This window comes from Chrysemys picta, chromosome 12 (genome assembly GCF_011386835.1).
Source record: "Chrysemys picta bellii isolate R12L10 chromosome 12, ASM1138683v2, whole genome shotgun sequence".
NCBI lineage: Eukaryota > Metazoa > Chordata > Testudines > Emydidae > Chrysemys > Chrysemys picta.
The window spans coordinates 38,421,808-38,432,807 of record NC_088802.1 but is presented as its reverse complement, the minus strand read 5'-3'; positions in this window follow the sequence as shown (position 1 = coordinate 38,432,807).

Below are 11,000 nucleotides of genomic sequence, written 5' to 3'. Positions count from 1 at the left end.
AGGATCCTGGTCCCCGCCCATCTCTTCTTCTATTGCAGCACTACACTAAGGGCCACGCCCACCTCTTTTTCCATTGGGCAACAGATCTCCCAGCCTCGCCCGCCTCTTCTTCTATTGGGCTATCGAAACCCTCAGCCCCGCCTTGCTCTTTCTCCATTGGGGGCAGGGTATTCGGAATCCCGCCTCCTCTTGTTCCCATGGGGGCACAGCGGCTCAGTTGCTAGGCTAGTTCTCCCGCGCTATTGATGCTGTCGCCCGTCAATCACGGATTTCCACGCCCCCTGCAGGAGCGGGGCGGCCTGTTTCATTGAAAGTAGAGTTTTGGGAGTATTTAAACTGGAGCAGAGGCCTTGGGTTCGAATCCAGACCCCGCCCCTGGGATCCCAGCCTACTCCCACGCCAGCGATTTGAGGCTGTAGGGGGCTAAGCCAACTCACAGCAAAGCTGGGCCTCATGCATCTGAAGGGTTTGTACCTGCAGCCATTGGCTTCAATAGAGCCCTACTCCCGGGGCTGGGCTGGGCAGTGCTGTGACCACATGGGCAGCTGGCCCTGGCCATTTGAAGTCTCCAAACAGCAACTGTGGCATGAGGCCTGGGAAGCCATTGGTCCTGTCAGCCCTGATCCTGTGGGTATGACTCCTGAAGGGCAGGGTACTGGCTGCTTTTCTAAGCGCCTCCCCCCAGTAGTGTGACATATTACCCCGTTCTCCCCTTGTGATCAGGTTGAGTAACCAGATGTCCCTATTTTATAGGACCATCCCAGTATTTGGGCTTTTTCTTAAATAGGCATCCATTACCCCCATCCTGATTTTTCACACTTGCTTTCTGATTCCTATCCTCAGGTCATTTGAATGAACAAGCCCTAAGAACAACATAACAAGAAGCCCACTGGTTTGGGGAGGCAGGAGACGTAGGCTTTCATCTTGGCTCTGTTAACCCAGGCTGCTGGCCTGCTCACATCAGGACTGAATGAGACCCAATGGCTCTCCTGGCTCACACCTCAGAAAGCGCATGTGAGAATTCAGCGTGTTGGGATGTCAGCACAAGAGGCATTTCTACCTTTCTAGGGACATTGGAAGGGCTAATGAGCAGCAATGTAGCCAGGTCAGGCAGGAAGTCGGAGGAGAGGTAGCTTCAGGCCCATCTAAAATTTCAAAGTAGACATTACGAAAATTCATTTTTTTCACTGACAGAGTTTGTCTAGAGATGGTTCCCCTGGAGGCTAGAATTATTAATTATTTATATAGTGCTATAGGTGATCCTGGCACAAATAAGCAAGGTCTCTCTGTACAACAAACGTCTATCTTTGGCTATAACTGATTGCTTGCTTATACACTCAAATATGAACACACCAGAAATGCATCACTAACTTAAATAGAATAGTTGGGATTCTATGTAAATTATTACAAATAATATTAGTTCTTAGACATAATGCTGTTTGTCAGTACACTAAGGTATTCAGTAGTTAGAAATTAATGGTTTCATGGAACAAAAATCTAAAATGGTGTTTAGCTCATTGCTATGGTCAGCACTAAACATAAATGAAAATGGGCACAAATGGAAATTGGAATGAGGATTTTTAAAAATGGAAGTTGTTTAAAGTTGCCTGTAGCCATATTCCTTTTAAGTGTGATTTTATCAGATCTCACAGGCTTAGGCTGGGCTGAGCCAATCATGAGCCAGGAGACTGCCAAGCAAAATCTCTGTGTGGCTGAAAAGAGTGGTTGTAGTACTCATTTTGGTTCAGTACTGAACCAGTATCTCACCAAGGTACTACAAGACAGTATGGTATTGGAAGTATCCTGCTGTGGAATGCGTGCTCATCCTCCTCCTTTCCCCATCAGTAATATAAACTCTGCACATCTACCATTAGAGGTTAGCATTAGTGCAGCTAGATTAGTGTCACTAGACCAATGCAAAAAAAAAAAAAAATCAGCAGTAGACAAAGCCTTACTGTTAAAATTGTAGTTTTATATGGTTTGTTTGCAGCATTTCATAGCAAATAAGTACAGTTTTGATAAATCACATGTTCATAAAAAATCCAGTAGCATTCAATATAAACATGTTTCTCTAACACGTAGGACAAATATAGAACTGCCTAGATGGCATAAATATATATTTTTAAAAGCAGGAAGACATACAGTAGCATTAGAGGTGACATTAAGATAATAAGGGCTTTAGTAAACACAACAGCATAATGCTGTGCAACTACAAAATATAACAGCATACAGGGCCCTTTGAACTGGAAAAACAAGCAAATCTTGTTTTGCTCTGTTTTGTTGGAAACCTAAGCATCATTACCAAGAGCATATTGCTGTTGGGAGCAGCAGCAAATACAGCCAGTCAGGGTTTACTCTGGGTCATCTCCCTTATCATACTTTTTATTGATGACAAAAGAACTTTCTTCACTGATAAATCCTGTGCACATAGGTATAGCAGAAAGCCAGTCTATAGGAGCTGTATTTCAAAGCTTCACCCCAGTCCCATACCAAGCTATTTAATTGCTTGTTTAACTCCTTTGGATTAGATGCACCCAACCTTTGCAATGCATACATACACCTAAAACAGCAACTTGTCAAGAGCACAGGGTCTACATTTTGGCCTGTTTCTGGGCAGTGCTGAGTGCCTTCACCTTCCATTGATTAAGGTGGAAGTTGAAACTATCCAGCATCTTACAGGACTGGGCCCTTCATTTGTAAATACGTAATAGGATTATACCATTATACTGATCATGTAAATAATTGGTTTAAATGGATTTTACTTCTAATTTACACCTTTTTAAATTAAAGAAAAATCTAAGCTACTTTGATAGGAGATAGGTGTGTGACACACTAAAACTGTCAGATATAAGTTAGGGTTACCATTCGTCCGGATTCCCCCGGACATGTCCGGCTTTTTCGGCTTAAAAATAGCGTCCGGGGGGAATTTGTCAATGTCCGGACTTCCCCTCCTCCCCCGCCCCCATGCAGAGCGTGCGCGCGGCTTACAAAGCAGCCGGTGCTCCAACAGCCAAAGCCAGAGCCCTGCTTGCACTTCCCCCTCCTCCCTCCTGAAACTTGACACCCCCCCTCCTCTCCCTCCCTGCACTCACAGATCGCCGGCCGTTCGCCTGGAGTTCCGACCCTGCTGCCCTCCCCCGCTGTCGAGCACGCGGCTCTGCAGCACAGTAAGGGGGCTGGGGGTCAGAGAAGCGGCAGGGAGGTTCTGGGGGGGGGGTAGTCAAGAGACAGGGAGCAGGGGGGAGGGTTGGATGGGTCAGGGAGTTCGGGGGGGGCTGTCTGGGGGTTGGGGGTGTAAGGTTTTGGGTAGTCAGGGTACAGGTGGGGGGGGGTCTCAGGAGGGGGCAGTTAGGGGACAAGGAGCGGGGGGGTGTTTGGGAGTTCTGGGGGGGGCTGTCTGGGGGTTGGGGGTGTAAGGTTTTGGGCAGTCAGGGTACAGGTGGGGGGGTCTCAGGAGGGGGCAGTTAGGGGACAAGAAACAGGGAGGCTTAGGTAGGGGGTGGGGTTCTGGAGGGCAGTTAGGAGCACGGGTCCCAGGAGGGGGCAGTCAGGGGACAAGGAGCGGGGGGGGGGGGGTCGGGAGTTCGGGGCGGGCTTTCTGGGGGAGGGTGGATAAGGTTTTGGGCAGTCAGGGTACAGGTAGGAGGTAGGGTCCTGGAGGACAGTTGGGGGGGGGGGTCTTAGGAGGGGGCAGTTAGGGGACAAGGAACAGGGAGTCTTAGATAGGGGGTGGGGTTCTGGAGGGCAGTTAGGAGCAGGGGTCCCAGGAGGGGGCAGTCAGGGGACAGGGAGCAGAGGGGTTTAGATGGGTCAGGAGTTCTGGGGGGGGGCTGTCAGGGGACAAGAGGCAGGGAGGCTTAGGGAGGGGATGGAGTCCTGGGGGGCAGTCAGGGGACAAGGAGTGGGGGGGAGGGTTGGGGGTTCTGAGGGGGCAGGAAGTGGGAGGGAGTGGAAGGGGAAGGGGCGGGGCTAGGACAGGACAGGGGCGGGGTTAGGACAGGGGCGGGGCTAGTGTGGGGCTCCTCCCGTCCTCTTTTTTGATTGTTGAAATATGGTAACCCTATATAAGGAACAGCAGAGCTCTGTAAGGTCTTGAAGACAAGGATGAGAAGTTTAAACTTGATGTGGTGAAAAAGATGGAGCCAATGGAAGGATTCAAAGGAGTGACATAGACCAATAGGTTTCAGGGTAGCTGCCGTGTTAGTCTGTATCCTCAAAAAGAACAGGAGTACTTGTAAATTTGTTAGTCTCTAAGATGCCACAAATAGAACAATAGGTAAGTGAGAAAGTTTTAGCAGCCCCATTTGGAATAGAGGAGAGCATGTAGGTGTTGGGGAAAGGGGTGATTTACATTTGTATAGCACATATAGTCTAGTGAATGGTAAGGGTTACAGGTTAAAAATTAAACATGCAACTTTTTTGGTAATATTTACAAAGTACATGAAATTCACTGTGCATATACATATATCTTGCTGTGTGTATCCATGTCAATCTCTAGGTGCATACAAATGTGCAGCTGTGTTGCTTGATTTGCAGAAATAGGAATATTCAGAGGTATTTTACCAGCTTTCCAGTTAGTAACATTCAGTTAGAATTATTTAAAAGAGAGATGTCACTGTATAGCACTCTTTGCTCAAGTTTTAGCTATCAGCCCCAATCAGAGGAGCACAATTGGAAGCTGAGGTCTGAAAACTGGCCCACTTAAATTCACAGCAACTTTTGTTTTCGAACTTTTTTTTTTTTTTAAATATACGTATATCAAACTTCCATAGGAACTTCTAAGACTGTCAGGGAATGGTTCAGAGTCATTCACAATGTGAACAAAGTACAACCAGAAACATTTGCGTTTGTAATATATGTACTTTATTTCTTTGACATGGCACAGAATACTGCACTCCTATCTTTCATTGTAAATCAGGAATTTTAATTTAGTGTAATCACTCAGATGATAGTTATTGCTCTGTGTGCTCCATTCATTACTTTATAGGCTCAAAGTCCTTCCGAGAGTGTTGCTGGAACTACTGCTTATATGTGAGAAGTGTACTTTTTTTCCCCCAGCTGCTCTCTGTGTCAGATCATGTATTTCTAATTTTTAAATTTGAGCTAACAGACATATACTGCTGTCTTGGTAGTTTTCAATCTTTTTGCTCTGCAGGCAACATTCTGTGCTGGCTAGAGCACAGCACTGGAGAGCAGGAGACTAGTGTTCTAATCCCACTACTAACACTAACTTGTCTTGTGATCTCAGGCAAGTCATTTTGGTTCTCTGTGCCTCAGCTTTCCCATCTTTAACATAAAGGAAAGAAATTACTTAACACTTCTTTACATAGGTATGGTCTGAGGTTTAAACCACAAATGATTGTAGAGTGTTTTGAGATCCTCATATGGAGAGTGTTATACAAATGCTAAGTATTAATTATGATAAATTATATACATTACATGTAACAATTGTGTGTGTGTAGTTTTTTTTTTCATATATAGTGGTAAAACCTTCATGCTGGTGGTAATCTGTTCATTCCTTACATTTCTTCAGGTTTCGTTACGGCAGACAGCTAAAGGAAGGACAGGAGCTAAATTCTTGAAGTGGTAGAACTGATGGTTAAATTGTACTTCACTGGATTTTTACTGTTTGTTGGGGTTGTTTAGCTTATGAAACATTGTAAGAATATGAAAATAAAATATTAAAAATAATCATTTTTATAACAGGGAATGGGAAACATAATGGGTGGGTTCTGTTAATCTGTTCTATTCCTTAAATTTGCTGTGGTTGTTTTTCAATTGTTTCTAAGTTTATAACAATAAAACTTACACTTTTCAAATGTTTATTTTGATATCAAACTATGAAGCACTGGAGTGTTTCCCTTTTCCTGAATATTTCCACTTACCTTTGACATTTACTTGTAATCATGTTAGGAACAAATGCTTGGGACGAGCCCAGGTTTGTTTTGCACAGCAGTTCATAGTTACACTTTATACAGGAACTAGTGGACTAGGAATACGCCCACAGTTCCTTAACCCATTAGTTGTTCAAGTAGATGTAAAAGTCTCTGCTAATCCACTTTAAAGTATCATCATTGCCTGGTTAGTAACAGTTGAAAATAATGGTTTTAAAAACAGGAGAGGAAATAAAAAAATTCCCTAGATTATATATTGTTTTATATATAGATCAAGTCAGAACAAGTCTGAAAACAATTCTGAGTTGCAAAAAATGAACTACCTACAGTTCAAGATAAAGGAATAACTCACAAACATTGGTTTCCAAAAGTGACAGCTTTGCAATAAATCCTTTGGTTTATTTTTTTCCTTTTGTTATGAAAAACTTAAACAACTGTCCTGTTAATTACCATGTGCAGTTTCAAAACAGCAGTCTCCCTATTAGAAGTGAGTCAGAACATGAAGATTTTATCTAAACTTCTCACCAAAATGTGATTTGGAAAGAATGGAACCTAATGGGGCAGGGTTTGCCACACATGAAATGGACCATGGGACCAATGCCCAAACCAAACTACTCTAATTTAGACTGGGGGACAGGGACTGAACACAAAGGGGTGGCAAGGTGATTTCTCCTCTCACCAGTTCCTGCACTGACTGCACCTCAGCGAGATAGGTCTTCTGACTTTAGTCCCACTTTCATTAACATTCTGCCTAAAGGATCTCTTTGGAATGCTGTAGAGAGTTAGTGTGTTATTAAGGCCTGGATCCTGCAAACAATTATGCATCTGCTTAACTTTACTACCATGAGTAGTATGTTTGCAGAATCAGGGTGTAAGTGCTGAGTCATTTGATTTTCTGCTTGTTTCATTTACTCTTGTTTGCTCATAGAGCTAGTCAGAATCTATAGCTACACTAGAGAGCTTACAGAAGTGCAGCTGCACTGAATCAGTTGCGCTGCTAGTGCAGAGGTTCTAAGCCAATGGGAAAGAGTCTCCTGTTGACTTAATCCACCCCCAATGAGTGGTGGTATCTATATTGGCAGGAGAAGCTCTCCCACTGATGTAATACTGGCCACACTGGTGCTTAGGTCAGTGTAACTTACATCAGTCAGAGGAGTGGCTTATTCACACCCCTGAGTGACATAAGTGGTAGTGTAGCTGTAGCCTTTTTTTAAAACCAGATTTTTCCTTTTTTTTTTTTTTGGTGAGAGGTACACTTAAAGAATGATGAAAACAAGCATTAACAGCAAATCTGTGACCATGTTAAATAATTTATTTCTGGAATGGAAATTCCTACATCCTTCTGGAACCACCATCTATGGATGCGGGGGGGGAGTGGAGCCCAAAGCGTATTTGCCTTACAATGTTTTTTCAGACTCCAAGTCTCTATTTGTGTGAATGTATGTGTGTGTGTACACAACCCAACCAATAAAAAGCTCCAAATGCCAATTACCTTTTTTTTTTGTACATACTGTCAAGCAGTAAATAGAAATTAGCAGCTGCTGCAGTGTTTTATTCAGGATGTATTAACTGATGACTCATCAAATAATTCACAGCCCAGGGTACCAGTTGTCTTCTCCTCTACAGAGGGAAACACTATTTTAAACAGAAAGTTAACCACCAAGGACATCACAGGAATGCCAACATGTATCAAAAAAAAAGAGAGAAGCTTTGATGAAGAACTCCCTCCAGGGCTTAGAGAAGGGCAATGTTTAATTTTTAATGAAAGGTGCTGGAGCTGAATAAATTTGTTTACATTCATAACTGATGCAGGAAGCCCAGAGGTGCCAGGGCTATCAACTGCCAAGCCTAGAGGCGCTGTGGCTCAGCCCTGGCATCAATTAAGCACTGCAGATGGGTGTGGTCTCAAGAATCTACAGCAAACGTTTTTTTAAATGTTCAAAATCAGGAGCAAGCAATCTACAGAAGAGGAAAAAAATGATTATACACTATGTCAACCCACTCTTTTCCCTCCACAGCATGGCCTTGTGTATCATTAACTTCTTCTTTCTCATCAGGAAGAATCTGCATTGTATTACTTTAACATCAGTATTTGGTTAAGATTTATTTTGATACATCTTTATGAGAAGATTGGAGATATGGTCTGATGGTTTCTTTAGATTCTTTTCAATATGTAATTAATGAGGCTACCACTACAGCTTTGGCCAACAGGCAAGCACTTGTTATACCCACAGCAACCCAGTTTGTCCCCCCAAATTTTGAGCTAACTGCACTCCAATCCCTTACGATTAAATATTGAACTATTCTTCAGTACAGCTTGCTATACAATTATTTACTGATGGCATTATGGAGGAGTGTACTGCAACTCCATAATTAAGACCGTCAGCAAAGTGACTCAACACCAGCTGGAGCACTACCTCCTGGTTAGGAGCAGCATTGAAGGGTTTTGTCCTACTGCTCAGGTCTACTAGTGGTCCTATTTTGCATTGTGACTCAGCCTTCCAGCTGGGTCACCTTTGGTCTCACCACTTTTGGGGTAAATCAGGGTTTTCATCTAGTACTCCCAGGCCCTCACACACGTTGATAGACCTCATCCAAGCCCAATAATGCTTCTAGCCTCTTGTGCCTGGGATCTTCTGGCTAGTCTTCCCTGTGAAGAGGTAGGGGAACCCATCCCTCCCTCCCTCTACCGTGGGTTCAAGCCCAAGGATCCTTGTGGCAAGTGATTAAGGTCTGTTTGGTCAGACCTCTTGCTTCTTCCTGGGACTACTTCCTACAGTACATCTACCCTCTCCTCAGGGAACTCATATTCTCAGCAACAGCTCAGCCCCTAGTCTCAGTCCTCAAGGTAACAAGTGAAAATAAACTAAATTAACCCAAATAAAAGGCAGCTCCACCTTTTCTGTCCTACCTTGAGCCTCCAGCCATCTGTCCTAGTGTTTGGTTTTTGCATTCAACCTAAGCTAGCTTGGTGCTCTACTATATTCCTTCCTGAGAGCTGAGGATGAACACTCTGTTCCCCGTCCCACACTAGAGCTTTCTGAAGTGAGCTTCTTGCTTTTGAAGGCTCCTCTTCCAAGACTGGCATGTCTCACAGGTATGGGGTTGTCTGAGCCCAAAGCTATTCTGTAACCTCTTCATGCCTGGTGCAGGGTTGGTACACCTGTCACAAAACCAAACGGAATTTCCATTCTAAGATGCATTGTCTAGCTTCCTTTAAATTTTGGTTGGAATAACCAATTTGTTTTCAAATTGCTTGGCTGAAAAGTCAGGCATGAGCGGAATTTTCCCTGAGAATTTAGGAAGTGCTACTTAAATAAAAATTACTCAAGGTTTAAGTTTTTCCCCAGTCTTGTAATTTTGCAGCCCATGTGTTCTCCAAGCTCCCAGTGTCAAACACAGAGGCAGCATCTCAGACACTTGACACTGGGCATTTCTCAGGTTAGTTTTATTGAGCGGTCATATGTCCTTATGGCTTGGAGCCATAGAGAATACGGAGAGATCAGACTGGACAAGTTAGTTTAAGTATCCTGGAAAGTGCCCTGCCTGTTTGGTACTATTCTTTATAATTCTGCAGAGGGGAAGCCAGGGAGGAGGGGAAGATGTGTGGATTATGGAAGAGACACTTCCCCATGCCTCCTAGTGCTCCCTGCCTCTGTAGAGAAATTCCAGGGGAGTGAAGACTGATTCCATCCTCCATTCTTCCTGCTGTTTCCCAGGCTCCATGCAGGGGGTCCAGACTTCCTCTACATTATCTCTTCTCCTCTCCATAAGCCACAGTAGGCTCTTCAACCTACTGTGGCTTCTGGGGAGGAGAGGAGATAATGCAAGTTGTTGGGCTTGATAACGTCACTTACGTAACAGGGAAGCATAATTCTCTCCACTGCAGGAATCACCAAGAAATTCTCTGGTCTGTGATATACAGCAGGTCAGACTAGATGATCAAAGTGGTGCCACCAAATCTAGGAAAGCCATTCAACGTTCCACAATAGGCTCATCAAGGTTTATGATCCTAATTAGGCTCATGGGGTGGCCGACAAGTTGGGGGTAAGGTAAGAAGCAGATTCCTGGGGAGTGAAGTATTTCTACCCTTCAGGGGCGGCAGGTTTGTACAATTTTTGCTGGTGCCCAGAACGGGTCCAAGTCCCATCCCCCCACACCTGCCTTGTAAGCCGATACATATTTTTGTAAATAATGTAAAAATGGATTGGAAACAGTAAGCGTTTAACAGTTCCTATATTGCACAATGTGGGGGGTGTAGGGGAATGAGGGCTCTGGCTGGGGGTGAGGGCAGTGACGGAGCTGAGGCCAGAAAGGAGGACTCCACAGTCCCCCCAGCCCTCTCCCCCGCAGCAGCACACTCACCCAGCACCGTCACTGCATGTGCTCCTAGGGGCTGGGCCCCTCTCAGGTCCAGGAAGCCCCTTCACCTCCCCTGTGGTGGGTGCCGGGGGAGGAGGAGGAAGGCTGCTATCATGTGTGTGCACCTCCTCCCAGGAGCGGTGCCAGGGCTTTGCCGCCCTAGGCGGCAGCGCTCCTCCTCTGAGCATTCGGCGGCAGGGGTCCTTCCGTGCCGCGTCTTCGGGGCACTTTGGCGGCGGGTCTCGGAGCGAGTGAAGGACCCGCCGCTGAATTTCCGCTGAAGACCCGGAGCGGAAGGACCCCCCACCGCCAAATTTCCACCGAGGATGGCAAAATGCCACCCCCGAAATCCTGCCGCCCTAGGCGACCGCCTAGGGTCACCTAGTGGAAACGCCAGCCCTGCCTCCTCCCTCCACAGGTGGCGGCTATGCTGCCGCCTCAGCCTGCTGCCGGCGCCACTCCCTTTTGTAGCTGGTAGTGGCTGGCGAGGGAGCGCAGCATGGCCGCCCACTGCCTAGGGCACAGGCAGGGATGCTCCGGGGAAAGTGTGTGGAGAGAGACCCAGCCCCAAACATTGGTGGAGCTGGGCCCCTGTGTCCTGAATTTGCTGAAGCTCGGGCATTACGGGCCCATATAACTCACCACTCCACTACCCTTCCAGGGGTGAAAGTAAGCCGGTACAGCGTACTAGTAAAAAGTGGCCACCAGTACCGGCCCGTACTCAGCTGATGTTAAAGCGCTGCC